Here is an 18,869-nt window from a genome sequence, read left to right on the forward strand (position 1 = left end):
GGACACGGATAGTCAACTTCAATAGCAAGTGGGCTGGACAGGAAAATCACTGGGGGGCCGCACAGAATACTTTCTCAATTAATGGCTACAGATAACTCTTACAGTATATTGTTAATGGATAGTTTCATCCAAGCCCTAAGGAAAACTGGCAGAAAATCAGCTATGATTTGACTTGTAGTGCCTCTTCATGTTGTATTCTTTTATCACAGCAATCCATGATAAACACAGATGTAATTATTGGATGTATTACCATCTAACATATATATCTAACGATATTCTTATTTTCAATTGATTATATACTAATGATTCTTCCCATAAATCCCTGTAAATGTTAGACACTGGACCTTTAAGTGGATCTCTGGGAACATCCGGTTAGACAATGATTGTACATTTTTAATCCTCTGCCTGCTCCATTGTCTACTGTGCAGAGTTGATGTTTGATGCTGCAACACAAAGGTGAATACAAAGCAAATTGACACTGGCAGAAATGTTTGTGTATGGGCTTAGAATTCGGCAGTGTGATCAGGAATATCAGACTCTTGTTTAGTTTTGGATCTAGCCATGATAACAGGATTATATATATTGTGTGCACTCCAGTTATTCAGCAGCAGTGGAGTGAAAACAGTTGCAGCTAGGCAAATAGTGTAACAGGTGTGGGTGTTTTTCTGTGACAGTCCAATACCTCCAGTCTTTTGGCAACACCAACTGAGATGACAAAATGGAGCAGACAAATGTTTACATAATACCTAATAATATTCCTTTAGGGAGGTGGAATTTACAAGGCAGTAAAACAACAGGAAAAGGAATGGAGCCTACCGCTTGCTATGGTGGAGGAATTTTGCTTTTCCGCTATTAAAGTCAGTAATATCCAGACGATAATCAAAAAGGGGCCTTATATTGCCATTCTGTACTGTTATGCAAATTAGGGATTACCTTGCACCTGACCCAAGAACCATTCACACCAAGAACTCATTCGCTAGCTGCTTACATCTCATAACTAATGTTAGCAAAACAGACGCTAAATTGCTATCTAATCTACATCAATCATTAGCTAATAAATTGCATCTGATAGATAATATTAGCAAAACATTAACCAACCAGCTATCTAATCTATATCAGTCATCGGCTAGCTGGTTACATCTGATTGTCAATTTTAGCAAATGTCAAGTTATCTATGCACATCAATTGCTAGCTAGTTACATCCAATAGCTAATGTTAGCAAAACACTAGCTAACTATAATCTACATCAATCATTAACTAGCTAGTTACATCTGATAACTTAAATTAGTAAAGTTCTAGTGCAAAGCTAGTTAAGATATCAATCAAGAGCTAGCTAGTTACATCTGATAGCTAATGTCAGCACAATGCTAGCCAACTGGCTATGCAATCTACATCAATAGGTAGCAAGCTATTTACATCTGACAGCAAATGTTAGCAAACCACTATAACTATAGCTAATCTACATAAATCATTAACTAGCTATACACATCTGTTAGCTATTATTAGCACAATGCTAGCTAACTATCTAGCTAATCAACATCAAACTTTAGCTTTCTAGTTAGCTCTAGTTTTACTAACATTACCTAACTTAGTATGTGTCTGTCTCTTTTACAAGTCCCCCAGCAACATATTTCAACCATATTCAAAATTTTGCGTTTTTTTCAACAGCTTGGCATATATTTGACAGAGGTACCACTGGGTAAGCAAGCTCAACTAGCTGTTGCTGGAGCACAGACAAATGTATGGGACTTAGGAGGAGTCCATTTCACTACAGAGCTGCCAAAAAAGGGGAGAAGTGTGTAACCGTGTAATGACTGTGTAACAATTACATAAAAAAACGTGTGTATGACAGAGCAGATGTTGACATTTGGATATTTTACACAGGGAATGGATACAGAAAGACAATGTCAAGTGTAGAAGAAAAAGAAATTCTTGCTTGCATTTGGTCCTTTGATATGAATGGAAATGAGATAAGGAAAGATGAGACGCTGCTGTAAAACAGGGGCCAATGATGCAACTCACGCTCCTCCACGCCAGGAGTCTGATCTTTCCCTCTTAACACGCTCAATTATCGCAAAATGTGATTTTCTCTCATCTAGGCGCAAGCAACATGTTAGATTAAAAGTCAGGGCTTTGTAGACACAGATTCACACACACACACACACACACACACACACACACACACACACACACACAAACTTGCTCACTTGCTCATAGTCACAGACATTGCCCTCAGTTATTATGCATTCATAAATCAAAAGGTTGTGACGGGAATTAATCTAAAACGATGGTGAGTGTAAGTCACCGGATGCAAATATGACAGCTTTATTAGAAAACTAGATTGCTTGAATTTGTCTGAATTAATGTGACACTTTTTTTGATTAAACAGCCCCCCCTCCCATACACCACCCTCCGCTCCCTACGCTTAGTGAGTTGGGGCTGCAGGGGGAGATGAAGTAAGCAACAACAGAAAAATGGACGCGGCTCATTCTAACTTTGTTTTTTGTTTTTTTCCCTGTTCCCCTTTTAAATAATATGTTCATAGAATGACCATATTTCATTCTGAATAAATCAAAACCATATGCTGTCTGTGTTCCAAACAAATTGTAATAAGTATTTTGAGCTAAATGCTAACACAGTAGCACAAGTTAAATGCTAACATGCTGATATTTAGCAGGTAACTTATAATGATTACCACTGTGACAACTTTACTGTAGCACATTGCAGTAGTGCACTAACACTTGCCAACATTTGCCAGCAATTTTTAATTACCAATTAGCTTTGAGCTAAATGCCAACATATGCTCATGCTTTACTTTAGAATATTACACCATTGTGCTAACATTTGGTGCCATTTTCTAGAGTGTGCTATCATTTGCTAATTAGCTTTGAGCTAAATGCTAACATCAGCATGCTAATATGCTCAAAATTTCAATGCATGCATACATGCTGATGTTATGGTCCATAATGATTAACAAAATTAACCTTAGTGTATCACATTAGTGTGCTAAGATTTGCTAATTAGCATCAGAGACAAAGTACAGCTGAGGCTGATGGGAAAGCCATTAGTTTTGCAGGTATTTGGTCATAAACCAAAGTTTTAAATAAATTACAATTGTGACCTAAAGGTGGTGCTGAAGAAAAATTATCACTAACTGAATCCATACAGATGTTCTTGTAAGATAAAAGACTTATTTCAATTAGCATGCTAATTGTATGCTTTGATGTGTTTGATTTTCTTCTATGAGCTACCAGAGCTGGTAGAACAGAAAAGAGCAAACTGTGCAGTATGTTGTTCAATATTTATGATGCTGTGATCTATGAAAACTCAAAGCTGTCCTGGAATGTTCCTTCTCAGTTTCTATTTAACTTTCCTTGAACATTCAACTAACATTTTGACATCATAGCCATAATGTTATGTTCACATCAGAAAAACTTACTAATGTAGCAAGGAATGCTAAGAAGGACCATTTAAGTAACGTTCCTGGAATGTTCGACAGACATTCCCAGGATGCTTTGAGAACATAAACACAATGTGAGTTCTACGTGTGTTAGAAAAAAAATCTACTTTTAACATCAGCTAATCTTCCTTAACCTTCCTGGAATAGGAAGAATTTTACAATGTTACATGAAACAAAAAAGTTATCACTTAAACAACTATGCAATTAAAGAAGAAATCTGTAATAAATTTAGTGTAATAAATAAGAAAATTATCTTGATATGGCTTCAGAGATTAAGGAAACATACTTCTCTGACAACAATGCGACCACAGTGTTTTCCTTTGAAATTTCTATTTCGGCCTGTAACTTGTGTTTTTGTTTGCCCATTTCACGTCAGTTAGAGTTCACATTAATGCTGAATGTTTGCAGAATGACTGAATATGGGTTGTAAGAAATCATTAATAATGTTTTAGAAGGAGTTCAAAGCAATATATTAATGGAGTCTTGGCAGGCAGTCACTGAACTCATGTTTCAGAGTGGTGGGCTTTTGTTTTCAGGATATCAGGCTTAACTTTACATTGACAGATAATTAACAGTTGTAAGCAGCTGGTCCACTCACAGTGTATTGTCAAACTGCAGTGTGCCTGTGTTGTACTCCTGCAGTGCTCCTGCAGCATGCCTCAAGCTTCCTCAAGTTTGGGGAGGAGGAAGCAGGGAGAGACAGCTTTCCACGTATTGCTCTTTTAAGGGGACATTTTCAAGTAACCTTCCCGGAACATTAAACTAACCTTCCAAGGACAATCTGGGAACATAACAATGACATTAATTTTGATAACATTGATAATGTTGTGTGGGAACCTGGGCATAGGCATTCCTTTTGGTCCTTGCTCACCTTGCAGCACCATCTTTCACTATGAGTCAAGAGAAACACTCTTTCTTTTTGTTTTTAATGGAGTCACCAATAAAGGGCAAAAAAAGAAAGATTTTTGAAATGAAGAGTTAAATGACTTCAGACTCACCTGTCAGTGCAGTTTTCTCTCTTTTACACAATAAACCACCCCAAACACGACCGCCTCATCGTGTAAAATATAAGAGGCAGCTGGCAGAGAGGATCAGAAGAAGAAGAAAAATATATATATATATATAAATAAAAAAGGAGATGTAAGTCAGAGGTGATGTGATATATTTATTGAAGAGACAGGTTTTTGGGTTATGATGGAAAATAGGGAGTGACTCTGCTGATCCGTTGGGAGTAAAGTTATTCCACCTTTAGAGAGGAGGAGGAGGAGGAGGGTGGAGGAGGGGAGAGTGAGCGATAACCAGCCTGCCGCAGGGAGAGTAAAGCTAAGTGGCAGCTAACGACAGAATGCAGATCACAGGCTGACGTGCACAACTAGACTGTGGCCTGGAGGTTTGAGCAACAGAGTTTTGTATTCGATACAAACAGCCTTGTGGAGTCAGCGCAGGGACTAAGGGATGTGTGTGTGTTTGTGTGTGCGTGTGTGCTTGAGTGAGAGTGTGTGTCGGAGGGAGAGAATTCTGGATGTAAGGGCTAAAGAGTGCTTTGGGAGTCGAGCCAGGAGGGATGTTGCAGCAGCCCAGGCGGGATGACTAAAGCATGAAAGGAGGGCTGGGTAGAGTCCCTTGCAAGGGGAGGGAGGGGTGGGGGGGTCTGATACAGTGGATGGTGTAGACTGCAAAACCTGCAGCAGCACATCTACAATAAACTGTGGTACAGAAACATCTTTAGAACAGAAATTGGCCTTGGTGCAGGTAGAAAACATCCATGAAACAACCGCCGACATAAAACCACCTTCAGTATTCTCATATTTTCTATGGCTTAGCTGCCGCCTTCAGATCATTGAAATGTCTCTCTGGTGAATAAAATCCTTCTGCCTTCAAAAAATTCAGCTTTTGTAGAAAGACTGAATATTTCAGCTGAAGTCATACCGGAGCCACAGCATGAGCCACATCTTCATTTAAATCAAGCAGAAGAAATTAAAAGCAGCATTAGAGTTACAAGGCTTCATGTGGCTGCCTGAAAATGTGTTATGGTACGGTATTAAAGGGATGGTTCGGATTATTTGATGTGAGGTACTTTCAATAGTCAGTGTACTTACTACAGAAGATGCATGACCCCAGTTAGGAGAAGCAGAGAGGAATACCAGCATGGAAGCTAAGTAATATACTGCTGTGGATGAAGTTAACCACAAAATCTATTTCAGCCACACTCTAAATGAACCAGACTCCATAGGCAAAGCTATTTTATTTAGCAGAATACAGGAGTTGCTGGTCTACCAAAGCCTCAATCTTTTTTCTCTGTTTGTGTTATTGTGTGACTTGTGTTAATGTTATTGTGTGTTCTAAAAGGTTAGTTAAGATTTGCCACACAATAACACAAACAAACTAACAGATCGAGGCAGTGGTAGATCAGCAACTCCCATGTTCTGCAAGTTAAAATGACTGATTTTGGTTGATGACAAGGTAAAGTGGGTGAAAATATTATAGTTAATATAATGTACAATTAAACTGATACTGATTTTTTTTGGTTGAAGTGGTTAAAATACCTTTTTTGCTCATCCAATCCACAGCAGTGCATTGCTGAGCTTTAGTGCTAGTGCCTCTCTCATCTTCTCTTAACTGGGGGCGTTCGGACTGCCATCTACTATAGCTAATACACAGACTATTGATAAGTACCTCATCCAACCCCACTTCAAGTAATCCGAACTATCCCTTTAAATGTAGGACGGTTACAAAAACATCTGAAATGTTAGAAAATAATTTTTCTCTCTCTGCAGTCTCAAATGGCGTGGGAGCTTGGACCGATCATTTGCTCTCTTGGATTCTGCTGTGCAGCTGCTTTGAGTATTGGTGTGTGAATGTGTTCAACTCTGTGTGTGTGTGTGTGCGTGTGTGTGCGTGTGTGTGTGTGTGTGTCCATTCTTCTACTGCTGTCTTCCCAGCAGGAGCCAAGCTTCTTAAAGAAAACACACATCAAGCGGTAGTGAGATTTGCTTTGTGTGTGAATGTAAGTCGCAGTGTTTGTGCTCATGTGCTGTTCATCTGTGTGTTTGCATGCAGTGTGTGTCTGTAGGTGTGTACGCTGATGCACGTACATATGAGTCAGGGTGTACCCATGTGCCTTATTGTGTCTTCGCATGTGTGTGTGGGGGTTGTTGTGTGTGATAGTCATGGGAGTGTGATTCCTTTGATCACGACAGCAGCATGGAGAAACAGATTACCTTTCAGTGCCGTGGTGACAGAAAAGCGCTCTCAGGTTGACAAACCTCACCAGCAAATTTAATATCCTTCTCATTTCACCGACAAACACCGGGCTATGAGAAGTTGTATGGGGAGATGGATTGAATTTGTTTGTGAATATAATGCTAAATAGTCTGACAATATCTGTCTTATTATTCCATTTCTGGAAAATAGAGAATACGGCACAGTGCTGCGCTGGGCTGCACTGTGCTTTTAAAGAGATTGAACTACTACAATAAGTTCAGCTGTGAGAAGATTAAAAAGACTCCCCAAACTATTGATGTAGCACAAGGATTGTTGGCTGGAAAATTATAATTAACTACAAAGACGCTGGTTATATAATACAACCAAATTAAAATAATATGGCACACCATAGAAACAGATAAAATAGGTTAAATCAAAGCCTTCACAGGAGCTAGCTGGAACAAAGAAGAAGGTCTGGGTGTCCTCACCCTGGAAATTCTGAGCATCAAACACTATTTTTCCTGTGTTATGGTGAATTTTATGGACTAATTTGTGCCTCAGCTAGCTAAGCTAATAAGCCTTAATCATGGACTGGCAATATTGTATCACTTAGATAAATCATTACACAACTTAAAGGAGCAATATTTAATAGCCTAGCATTCAATAATACTGCAGTACTGCAGTTCAATTATCAAGTTGGAACCATAGATGGTATTTTAAAGGTCCAGTGCATTGGAATTAGTGGCATCTAGTGGTGGAATAGCACATTTCAATCAACTTACCTGTGAGTACAAACCAGTGTTTGTTTTGTCCATTCAGGGCTGTTCAACATGGTGGACTCCATGGAATGAAAATATTTATATGAATGTTGTATTTGATTTCTGCCAGTAGATCATCCTAAATGTTACACACTTCACCTTTGAATAGGTTTAATCTATGTAATAAATACAATCGATGGTTCAAGCAAGGTGTTTCCCCCAACTCCTACGCTCTGCACTCAATGTCAGACCGGCTGCCTGCAGGCTGCAGGGATACTGAAAATACTCAAGTGTAAGATGAGTTGTCGAGCCATGATGAGCTCCTGAAAGCTTTCTGTAACTTTGTCACTTGTCTGTCATTATAATGCTGAAAACAAACCCTCATTGCTTTGAAAATTCACACTCTGCAGTTTGAATTCAGTGGCTGCCTCTCTCACGTCCTGCACTCCATTAACATATTGCTTAATTTAACCGTTATAAACATCTGCTTCCTCTAAAAGATTATTCATGATTTCTTATGACTCATTCTGTGAAGATTTGGCATTAATTTGAACTCTAATAAATGTAAAACAGGCCCAAAATAACAGAGGTTTCAGGCCGGAGTGAAAATTTCAAAGGAGAACGTACTGCCTCCAGCGTTGCTGACAGAAAAGACAGTATTTCAATTAAGCATGTTTCTTAAATCATATATCATGATCAGTTTGACATTTCATACAGTAAATATATAACATATTTGTCATTTAAGATTAGTTTGCAAAATAGCAAACAACACTTCTAAAACTAAACTCAAAAAATAAAACTTTTGTTTGTAGCTCTGTAGCTCTGCTACTTTCATGTTTATATTGGGGGACAAATGCACATGTTGTAAATATTGAATCTGACCAACAATCAATACATTTCTGAGCTTTGATTGTTATATTTAGTAATTCACTTTAGCTCATTTTATTCAATTATTTAGCTAGATGCATTGTTATGCTGTGTTTAATGAGAAAGACAGTTCTTTTGGTGAAATTTATGACCCTCTTTCACACATATAGACTAGCTAGTTTTCCATCCGAATGTGGTGGAAATTTTATCTGAATTTTAAGAAAAATTGTTAAAAGAAACTGTGAATCATTCTGTGTTTTCATCTGATGCCTCATATGGCAAATCAGTGCAGAAAACATGATAAAAATATGGATTTTGTGTTTGTTTCATGTATTAATCTGGGGAATGTTACAGTCTCCTTATTGCTCTGTTTTCCTCTGCTGTTATTTTTCATCTCTTCACATGCATCTCGCTCAGCCAAGAGTAGCAACTTTTTTGCAATATTTCAAGATTTTTTTCCTCAGGCTTTTTTAATACGGAAATTGACATTTCGCTTAAAAAATAGATGGGTAGAACCACTTACAATACTCACACATGAATGAATGCACTCATTGGTATTTTAAAACAGTTCTGTCCCTTTAAAGAAACAGTTTGACATTTTGGAAAATTAGCTTATTTGCTCTCTAGCAGTGAATCAGATGAGAGGATTGATTACACTCTCGTCATCACTCTCATCTGTCCAGGAAATATGAAAGGTTCATTTGCAAAAACAAATATTATCTCGGTCTTTATTTATTTTCTGAAATCGTGTCTTATTGTTGTGCACTGTGTTGAGAAATCCCGAGGTGTTGGACTGTGTTGATAAAATCTCAGTTTATAAAAAATTCATAAATCATGTTGTTTTTTATTGTGCTCTAAGATGAATATCAGTCGAACTGTGTTGGTTTATTCATTTAAAGAATGGTGTTAATCTGTTTTTACAAATAAAAAAATATAGAGCTTGAGCCAGCAGCCAGTTAGCCTAGCTGAACATATAGACAGGTAACAGGGCTAAACAGCCTGACTCTATCTGAAGGTAACAAAATACACAGCCAGTGTCTGACACTGCCTACTGCTGGATTCTGTGGCAATTTGAGAAAAATGTTGAAGTGAAATGTTAGAATAGACTCACAATGTACTACATAACCTCTGATTTCACACTGATTTAACACATTTATCATTAAAAAGCCTGACCAATCAGAGGTCTTGTTAAGCTTTGTGTCACAGCAAGGACCATAGTTCCATTCACACTCAATGATATTAAAATTAGATTCTGCATTTCAGGAATTATGTTTTAAGGGTTTCATATTTTGGTGCAATAACCTGGCCATATCTAGTTTTGAAACGGCCCTAATTTCCTGCTGGGACAGTAATAACAGTATCAGCAGTGTGCTTCTCTAACACTGGCCAGTGTTGCAGGCTCCTGCAAACACATAATCCAGTCAAATGTTGGCTTTTGTGTTTAGCATATGATTTCTCTCTAATATTAAAGCTTTGAGAATTATTAATGATGGGGATCTGAAGATGCATGTACAGTAAACAGCTTATTCTGATTATGATTATTACTCAGCAGGACCACGGGCGACCATGCAGAGTGCTGTAAACACCGTCTGTAAACACACTCTGGATTCTTGGCAACATGAAACTCATCACGGGGTGAGCTTGATCAAAGGTTGGTGGCACCGCTGATCCTGAAATCTGTTCTGGATTTATGGGACGCCTGGGATGGAAGATATGAAATGATAAAAAGGCTGCTGTCTCAAATCAAAACATAAGTCATGATATGAGGATTATGATATGTCCTGTATGTAAAAATGTTATTTTATGTGAGTGTTTGACAGCTTCGTTGTTGATGATACACACTCACACAAACATTGCCTTACACCTTGAACTAATTTTGAACACCTCATCAGAAGTTGGCATCCTCAGCCACATGTTATTCATGTTGCAGCTGCTGATGTCTGATCTTATCAGCATGGGGTGGCAAGGTTAAAAACTAAATCTGGCAACCTAGAAAAAGCAAAAGAGGAAGTACACTGCTCATTCTTTTGGATCATTAGTACAGTTTCCATCAAAGATTTGTAACTTCCTATTCCTTCACCTTCAAAATGTGAACCTATCATTCAAATTGTTGCCTAAATGTGTTTTGTGGCAGGTTGCCGCTCTGTTTAAACAAATGTTATCCATTTTTTATATTGTCATCATAAAATTCTGAAAAAAAAATTGATATTACAGTAAACTAACACAAGAGCAGGTGCCATTTTAGTTACAATGCTCCCTTTAAAATATTGACAATTTTGAGTGTCAACTTGCAAATTGCATTTTGCCAATATGCCATCAGAATGCTTAGTTCACGATTCAAGAAGACGGTAGCCTACGTGTGTAAACAGAAAGCTTGGCATGGTGTATAGACTGTTGAAAAATTAAGTAAGTTACACCAGCAGCACTGAAAAAAGGAAGAAGGAAGGAGACTACTAAAAGATAATACCCATCCCAGCCTCAGCCTGTTCACCCTGCTGCTATCTGGCAAGAGATGCAGTAGTATCCACTGCTGTACTACCAGACTACAGAACAGCTTTTTTCATGAGGCTATTAGACTCCTTAATTCATCCTCCACACTCTGCCATAAATGAATATGTATTTTTCTGACTTATTTAGTCAAGGTTTGAAAATGGAGAGAACAGGGGATGTGGTGGGCCCCATGCCTGTGTTTGCCTAAGGTCCTAAAATGACTAAATGTATAAATAGCCGCTGCATACACAACTAAAATGGCTTGCAATGACAGCTTCATCAGCTTGTGTGAGGACAGTCAGTGGCATTATTGGCTCACCTAGGTGTGGAAAATTACACACACATATGAAGGTGCTGTGCCAGCAGGGTTTGATAATGACAGGGACTTTCATACAGGAGACAAATGGTCAGAGTAGACTTTAAGAAAGTATTACCATCTTGTTTGCCCAAACCTTACCAAGTAGTTTTTATATGTAAAATGTCACCTGAAACGTCCTGTTCTCAGGAAGCTTTATTTTGAAAGCCTTAACTGACATTGCATATGCATTTTTTGCTAATTTGATCACAGAATGACAATGTGTGTACTTTTCACGCCAAGGCGAGGCAAAACATGACACCGTCACAGGGGACCAGTGGGTCTGTTGGGTTTTGTGATACTGGGTTGCAGCGTTATCAGAGGGTTGGCGGTTCTAACCTTCAGATGTCATGGATCAATTAATGTTGATGTGCATTTGTGAATGGTGAGCATGTATGTGTGAAAGTGCAACTCTGAAACTCAACATATAACAACTTCACTTGACTGCTGATGTGAATCAGAATGAGTCAATACTTTAATGTCTGTTGAATAAACATTATAAAACTTTTCCAAAATCAAATCCCTAAAGGGTGAAAATTAACTGCTGAAAAGTTTAAATGGTTTCAATGGGACATTATTGGACTGATGGTGACATCTGTTATCACTGTGTGATTCTGAAATATTCAACAGTAACATGCTTCTGAATGAGTGTGTGAAGCACACAGATTGTCTCTGAGATGGAAGTCCATAAAAGACATATAAGAATGTGTCATACCTGGTGTGTGCGTGTGTGTCATATGCACTATTTCGTGTGTGTGTGTGTGTGTGCGCACCCCTCCTGGTGCTGCTCAGTTCTGTGTAATGCACCCAGCCTGAGGGCCAGGGTTGCCAGGTTGTGTAAATAAATTAAAGCAACAAATTATGTTTAAAAGCTTCTCCCTCAGGCCAGGGAAAACTAAGATCCATTATTCATGGCTTTTACTGCCGGGAATCTAAGGCAGGTGTGTGTGTATCGGTGTGTGTGTGTGTGGTATTTTTTTTGTCAATTATTCAAAGATTAACCGCTCTTACCCCATCACATTATCTTGTTGATGAAATTGAATACCATTTACATTCTGATACCAGTAATAAAAAAAACACAGCAGTGATGTTGAACCTCATTTCTTTGTGCTGTAAATGGAGACATTCTGGTTGCAATCTGGTGCAAGAAACTTTTGAAAGCTGACAAAGCAGTTTTCCTTTGCATCAGCAATCACCTTTTAAGTAAACAAATGAAGACAGAATGGAAAATCTTGTTTATCTAAAAAAAAAACTGAACAGATTTCATGTATTTGAGATGAGTAATTGTAAAAAAAAAAAAAAAAAAAAAAAAAAAAACTCTACACAGGAGAGCTGCAGTAATCTTTTCCTGATCAGCTGATGCTGAGTATCCCACATCTCCAACAGGAACCTTCTTTACACATGACCACACCGTCCTGGTCCCTCTCTTCTCGACTGTGGTATGCTCAATATTGCAATGAAAACGCTCTAACAATTCCTGAGTTAAAAGTTGTTATTTTTCAGGAAATTAAAAAACCCTGTGTTTTTAAATTGAACCATGTTGTTGTCAAAGTGGGCAGCTCTTTTTAGTTATTTTAATTGGTTAAATATTTGTAAATCCCACGGTCAGACATAAAGGGTGACCAATAGTACTGATTTAGGAAAACATGAAAATGTCAAAATACAGAGATAAGTAAATTTTAATTTTCCTCAGCTTTGACACAAAGAATAGTTCTGCATTTGAGGAAAATGGCCTTTAATGGCCTTTTTTTTTTGTTAAGAGTTAGATGAGAAGACCGGTACTACTCAAGTCCAAAGTTCCAAGTTCCCAGTAGGCAGTTTCAACTGGATCACGCCCTGAAGTTGAATTTAAAACTTAGAAAGTTGGAAAAAACTCACCAACCCTAACCTCAAAATCCAAGATGGCTGCTTATTAGCACTTCTGTGGTTTGTGTCTCATTAAATCATCCGTAAACGCTTTACTGTCCAGCTTCTGTGGACAGGCTGCTATGGTGTTGCCACAAAAGAACAAAAGAGCAATTAAGGATACTGCTAGTGGTACTTGTACTGTATTTTTTTAAATATTACCTAGCCCTTGTGTTGATGTTAGTCCCCACAGTAGCTCTTTCATTGTAGTTAGACCATATTTTGAAATTTGACCTCACTGTATAAAATGACCTATAGTTACCTCTAGGATGATCACAGCCTAATGAAGCTTTACAATGACAAATTAGAGACCTGGAACATTCTCATCTCTTCCTTCCTAGATATACTGACAGTACAACAAAGCTTTTCCTGGAGACGTCTGTCTTGGTTTTCCGACTTGTTGTACTGGAACACAGTCACTTCGGATGTGACGTCATTCCTGGAAGTTACCAGGCTAGTTGTTACTGGTCCCAGTCTTTATGCTAAGGTAAGCCAACCAGCTGCTAGCAGTACCTAATTTGGTGTACACTAGAGATATTAATGATTAATAATTAATTGATTAACTGCTGTTCAGAATTTAACCGATCTAGAAATGTAGAAGTAACTTAATTGATAGCATAGAAACAGGAGTAATCGGACCTTATTTTGACTTTGTTTTTTCTAGTGGAGTCATTCATTGAATAATGAAACTTCAAAAAAATGAAAATGTGAGAAAAAAGTATGCAATTTAAATACATTTTTAATGATTAACCAATTGTTTGGTTTAGGAAAATGTACAAAATATGCAAGTGTAAGCACATGAGAGCAGTATCAGTCGTCTCAAATTTTGGTAAATCCTCAAATGTCTAATTCACTATTCTGTAATAGCGATCATCACAGTATAAGAATGCAATCCTGTTTCCCATGCTGCATTGCTTTGTTTAATTTTGTTTGTACAACCAAACCACACAGTTTAATTAAAAGTAGATCATCATTTAACCCATAATTCTGTGTTAAATCATTGTCTGGATGCTGCTCAGCTATTCCCAAACAAACCATTACCAGAATGAAAGTGGTATTCATTTGCTGTTCATTTACCTGAACCATGATGAGGTGGTGAAAGTGTGTATTGGAGAGGATGGGAGTGTTTGCTTTTACAAATCAGAGGCCTTTTTCATTAACATCCCCACAGAGAAAAATAAGCTCATGATAAGTGATTTTCAATGAAGGGGTTTTCAGTCATGTTATCCGACCATTCTGTCTGTTTCAAGACAAAGACATAGATTAAATTTAACTTGATGAGTCACGTTTACCTCCTAAAAGCAGGCCGTTATATGATGAGACAAGTGATGTGTTCTGGAATTAGAAAACGTATCTGATATGATTTCTATTAAAATATCAGTCTCTGAATAGATGATGATGTATTATGTAATGTAATTTAACGAATCAACTCCCTGTACAGTCAGTGTGATTTTCTGCTACACTGATATGTTCACTACAATGTGGTTAAAGCTCCATTAGAGCTGTAATTAAGTTACGATTTCATTTTAATTTCGTGGGAATTTCATTACGCCAGAAACACATTCCCGCAAAACTGATTGGAAGCCGTCTCATTCTAATTAAACATTAATGTATCCCATTTACATTTTGTAGATTACACAAATGCTTCCATGTGAGGCTGCACACAACAAGATTATCAGAAATGAAGAGGCAGATGCAGATATATTTGTCTAAATGGATGGGAGTGGGTTTTGTACAAGACTTGATGAGTCACATGCTACACACTTTTGTTTTTTTAATTATTTTATTGCAATGATTAAAACATTGCAAATTTTTTTTAATGTGTAATTGAGATAAAAAATTAAATGACACAAATTGCAGGTTGATTATATGATCTATACATACCTGCTGAATGAATAACAAAGAAATAAAAAAAAGAATTACAGACCAATATCAAACCTTCCATTTTTTGGGAAAATTCTTGAAAAGGCTCTTTACAGACAATTACATATGTATCTGTGAAATAATAATTTGTTTGATGTTTATGTGCCTGGTGTTAGAGTTGAACTGAGTACTGAAACTGGCCTGACACATACAGTCATAACATTTCTGTTCTGGCGTTCCTTGACCTCAGTGCAGCAGTCAAAACTGTGGACCATGCTCTTCTTCTTCAGTGCCATGAACACTGTCTAGGCCTTACACACACCGTTCTAAACTGTTTTATTCATATCTCACAGGGAGATCGTTCTCTCTGTCTATTAATAATTGTGAGTCTGATGAGGTTGGCATTCCATACAGAGTCCCTCAGGGGTTGATAATACATCAATATAAGATTTCATATCAATCATATGCCAATGACACAGTTATATATTTCTGTTTCTACCAACAACAATAACTGAGCAGAAAATGATCTCATCCAGTGCATCGCAGATATCAGATTTTGGATGGTGAGGAATCTTTTACAGCTTAATCATGACAAAACAGAGATTCTGTTGGTAGGACTAAAGGCTTCCTCTGTCTGTAAAACCATGTGAGCATGTCGAAAACATGGGTGTGATTTCAGACACTGATCTTAACTTCCAGAAGTGCATCTCTAACATTTCTAAAACTGCCTTTTATCATCTGAGATATATATCAAAAGTCTGATGCTTATCGTCTTAGTCAGACTGTAATTCACTTTTTGCTTGACTGTTGAAGCAGAATATTAACAAAAACTAAAAAGTCTGAACACGCAACTCACATTTTATCTTCTCTTCACAGGCTCCCAACAAAACAAATAATTGATTTTAAGATACTTCTTACTGTTTTTAAATATTTTGATGGTTTAGTTCCTTCCTATGTTGTTGACATGCTCACTGAGTTCACACCAGAGAGATCCCTTATATCATCAAACAAATGTCTTCTCACTGTACCTAAATTCAACTCTAAATCAACTCATGGTGCTCTCAGTCATTATTATTATAATAAAAATACTACGATATAATAAATAACAAAAAAGTGTGGGTTGGGGTAAAGTAAAGATTCTAGCAAGCCTTTCCTGTTAGGATATGTCTTATTCATTTTTTGTATGTCATCTCTAACTGCATATGATAATTTTCCTGCATCTAAAATTTGTTCTATTGTTGTTAACCGTAATTTTAGTTTAGTTGGCTTTTGCTGTTTCCACGTCCTTCTCATCTCCTGCTTCATGGCTGTCACACGCAGTGTGTTGAAGAGATGCATGTCACTAGTGTTTGTTGTGTTCGTCCCCAGCAAATTAATACCCAAATAATTTTCTGGTTTCAGATGTTCATTTACTCAAAGATGTTCATTAAGGTTTTAAAAAATGTTTTGGATCTAACTCATACTTTGAAGCCCTAATTTCAAATAAATCTGTTGTATTTTTTGTGAGTCACTGCCTTATTATTTTTTTTTTTTTACCTTAGTAAAAATTTGAATATTTTACTTTTACTTCTAATGAAGTATTCACTCATCCCTTCTCTGTAGACTTGCATGTTGTCATCCAGATCAGGTAAAGAGGACAATTTTAATTGTTGTGACAGTCATCCATCCATGTATCTATCCATTATCAGAGGACTGAGGCCAATCCCAGCTGACATGAAGCATGGTATACCATGGATCTTAAACCCTGGACAGATCACACACCAAACAACCATTCATGCTTACATTGACACCTACAGCCAATTTAGGGTCACCAGTTAACCTAACCTGCATGTCTATGGACTGTTGGAAGCACCTGGAGAGAAGACACACCGCTTTTGTTTTTATTTCAAATTTTGAACTTTGGACTGCAGCAGATGCATGAGCAAGACCTCAAACTTCAAAATATAGATAAATATAGGTACTACCAATGACACTGGGGTCCCATTCCATTTAGTGTAGCAGAGCCTTTCCAATGAACCAAATGTACAACAGCAACATCCTGACTCTGTCTGACCAATTTGGATTATTGGTAACACCTCTGTTTCATGTCCAAATGGTTGCTGTGAAAAGCAGGGTCAATTGTATTCATACTTCATGCAACAGTACTTGTTTTGTAAGGCCAGCTGCAGTACGTGCTACAAGTAGAAAGAAAAAGTATGTGTTCCACTGCTTTTTCATTTGTGCATGCTACAAAAATATCTATGAAAATCTATTTCAAATGTTGTTTTGCGTTAAGCAATTGCACATATCTTTCCACATACATAAGTGCTGAAGAATGCAGCGCTCTCCCTCTAATTATTAGAAGCATTCAGAGTATTTCTAGTGCCTGGTTTTGTTAATGTTGAATTGCTATGGCTCTATGAGGCTGTGTGAAGTATTCATAGATCTTGCTGGTGATCTCAAGCTCAGGGTTTGCACACATTTTTCTTATTTTCCCACCTCCTTTATTCAGTCCTGTTTTCTTTTAACTCTGGCTCGTTCCGTCCTCTTTATCTCAAGAAGAATTATGAATTTTCAGTTTGGTCTTTTCTCTTTGTCACCCACCATCATCTACTTCTAATGTTCGAGCTCCCTGTTGGAGTCACACGGTCTGATACTGGAGGGGTCCACTGCAGGCGTGTTGATCCTTATCTCCTCTGTGTCAGCTTCCTCCCGCCATAACTGTTCATCTTTCTGCTCGGCAGGTTGCTGCTGTTACCGTACCTCATCATTTGCCTGGTGTCGACTTGGGGGTTTGTTAGTCATTGGTCATTTCCAACTCAGACCACCTGCTGTGCAGACAGATAGAAAAACTGGAGAGGGAGACTAAAGGAAATGAGGGGCTGCCACACTGCGTTACAAAAGGCGCCCTCATGAGAAAAAATCATGTGTCAAATCATGTGTAAAAACAATAAATTTATGGTTTGGGTTAGACATGTTGTGGTTTGGTTAACGTTAGAAGAAATCTCCAGGGGCTAAATCTAAGTCGATGCAAAGTCCTGCCAAACTAACAAAAATATTTGTGACTTTGCGTGTCTGTATGTTTAGCATTTATATGGTAATGTTTTCTGCATATGCCAAACTAAAAAAATATATTGTTATACATGCTACATATTACTGTTAAGGTCAAATGTTAAATGTGGAGCTGTTAAATGTGAGCCAGCAAAATCAAGTGAAAGGTTATTAGACAGATCAAAGAAATAATTGAATACATCAATAAATAATATTGACATTAAGTAAGTAGAATGGGGTGTAAAAGAAATATAAAGATTTATTCTTTCTTTTTAAGTGCATTTCCCATTAGCAAAAAGAGGAAATGAGGTGAGGAAAATGTGAAATGGTGCATGGAGAAAATAGGGAATAGATATCAAAGTATTAAATATGCGCCAAGAGCAAAAAAAAAGAAAAAAAAAGAAAGAAAGATGAAAAGAAGACTAAAATAACTAATAACTAAAATAAATTAACTTCCTTTTATCAACTGAGTGGTGGTAAAGTAAAAAAAAGAGATAAATGTGAACCCTTACATTTCTTTGTACGTTTCCATTTTAAAGCAACATTATGCAACTATTTTACCTTAAAGAGAGAGTATGTATAGTATAGGATTTGTCAGTTGCTGTCTCTAAACACACAAGAAGCTTGTAAAAAGTATGAAAAACGAAGAGAAACATTGAAATGTGCCTGTTATTACACTGATTACTCAAAAGATGGGTTCTATTATTACAGTGCAAAATGCATATAGTTAGTCAGACAGTTAAAGACCATAATGACATTATTACTCTCAGAAAAGAAACCAAAGCCAGGTTTCAAATTGGCAGTTTTTATTCATCACATTCCAGTTAACAACAGACAGACAGAAAGAAAGAAGCATAACTGTAACAGACTGTACATCGTCCTCGTCCTTCTGTTTCTTTACATCCTTTATACCACTTCGATCAGACACTCTTCTGTG

This window comes from Lutjanus erythropterus, chromosome 15, assembly GCF_056507025.1.
Source record: "Lutjanus erythropterus isolate fLutEry1 chromosome 15, fLutEry1.hap2, whole genome shotgun sequence".
In the NCBI taxonomy this organism is placed as follows: Eukaryota; Metazoa; Chordata; class Actinopteri; order Lutjaniformes; family Lutjanidae; genus Lutjanus; species Lutjanus erythropterus.